General features: G+C 37.2%; 1 protein-coding gene across 4 annotated transcripts in view; it reads left to right on the forward strand.

Moving 5' to 3' along the window:
- Positions 1–647: 647 nt before the first annotated feature.
- znf217 (zinc finger protein 217) overlaps positions 648–1,966 on the forward strand; it is a 10,984-nt gene continuing 9,665 nt past the window's right edge. For all 4 annotated transcript variants that reach the window (XM_016246888.1, XM_016246891.1, XM_016246889.1 and 1 more), the window contains exon 1: positions 648–857. The gene's annotated coding sequence lies outside the window, so the exon portion shown is untranslated. The remainder of the gene's footprint in view (positions 858–1,966) is intronic.

Here is a 1,966-nt window from a genome sequence, read left to right on the forward strand (position 1 = left end):
AAATAATGCAACTCAGAATATGACGCAAAGCTGCAATAATTAAATATTAAACAACACAAATATAGTTTATGTATTTAATCCCATTCTATTAAGCAACGTCTTTGCTTCTGACCTTCGATGATCCAGTTCAACCGTACTAATAACCACAAATTACTCTAGACGAACATTTGTGTGTTGAAATGTCTTCTTCTGCATTCTACTGTAAAGACGTAAACTTACTTTCCCTTCAGCCTGAGGCTTATTCATTTCACTTTTGGTGTGAAAAGGCTTTTATATTTGCCAACAAATATAACTTTTTTATTTTAAAAACAAACAAGCAAGCCCTGTCCAGATTTAAAAAGTAACGCAAAAGTAACGCAACGCATTACTTTCCATAAAAAGTAACTAAGTAACGTAATTAGTTACTTTTTATGGAGTAACGCAATATCGCAATGCATTACTTTTAAAAGTAACTTTCCCCAACACTGATAACATACGGTTTTTGTTTTTGATTCTTCTGTTTCGCGAACCAGTTCAAATGATTCATTGCAAAGATCCGATTCAGCTGTTCGATAACGAATCGGACATCCACGGGAGCTCGCGCTCTCTCTTCTCTCTCGCTCTCTCTCTCTCTCTCTCTCTCTCTCTCGCTCTCTCTCTCTCTCTCTCTCTCTCTCTCTCTCTGAACGCAACAGCTGCACAGTGAGTGATTTGCAAACATTGAAAGCAAGGCATTTCGTCCGGCTAACAATTGGCTAACTCAGCTAATCAGATTTCCAGAAAGAAAGAAGCTACCAAACTAACACCCCAGATATTATTAGTTACTATAGCGATTGTTGGCACACAATAAGAATACCTGACGAAGTCTGAACATAATGGTAGGTAACGTTATGGAGGGTGAGTTCCTTATTTTCAATATCACTCATCGCTAGCGTGTCGTTAGCCACATTTCTATTCTCAGCACGAGCACAGGTTGATCTAACCTCACCAGAGTTAACGAACTGGGACATATGCTTTAGTTTAACACCGATACTCCGTTATATGAAACGAAATAGAAGAGGATGATAAAGTTGGTGTCTCTTTTTGTTATGCAGGAACTGCATTAAGCTCGTCTGATGGTCTTCCTTAACTTGAAAGGGGAAAGAATAGAAAACAACTTGACAAAAGTTTCAGCCATCCCCCAAAAACAAAGTCATAAAGTAGTTTAATATCAGCCCTGGTATTTCATACAATAATAGCTTTTGATGCAGCCACAGCAAAACAAGTTATTCTAATAGCTACAAAGAAGAAGGAACTTTTGTGTAAGTCTGGTCTGGTCGGTCGTAATAATGATTTTATTCTATTCTTTTTGGTTGAATAGCTATTCCGGTTTGTTTTTATTGTTTCTTTTATCCAGCTATATTGATGGGTTTTAAGATACGTTATTTAACTTCTGCTTCACCCACATAGTGATCTCATTGTTCTGTAGTAAAAACAACTTAACTGTAGTTAGGGAGGAGTTTTGTATCACATTCTAAAAAGAAAGCAGAAAAAGGAAAAGAGGACATGCAGGTATATTGGCGAGGAGGTATGTAGTAACAACTAAAGCTGCTGATCAAGTCAGAAGGGTCACGTGTCAGGAAATTACAGCCACATTAAAGACACGCTTCCACACACGAGGCGTTATTATCTATATGAACCATGATTTTGTTTATAAGGCGCGTCGTTTGCATAGTTTCTATTATGTTTTTGAAAAACCGATACTTTTAAACGTTGCATTATTACGCCAGTAACCGTCGTTCTAATTAGCAGCCATCTCCACATCTCTCCACTTGTGCTCGACATCAGATGTGCCCAGAAGTAGTATTGTGTTTGAAGAGCCTGTTTTACACACCGTGTGTGTGTGTGTGTGTGTGTGTGTGTGTGTATATATATATATATACACACACATACATACATACACATATATACACACATACATACACACACACATATATATATATATATA

This window comes from Sinocyclocheilus grahami, unplaced genomic scaffold (assembly GCF_001515645.1).
Source record: "Sinocyclocheilus grahami isolate Dianchi unplaced genomic scaffold, SAMN03320097.WGS_v1.1 scaffold815.1, whole genome shotgun sequence".
NCBI lineage: Eukaryota > Metazoa > Chordata > Actinopteri > Cypriniformes > Cyprinidae > Sinocyclocheilus > Sinocyclocheilus grahami.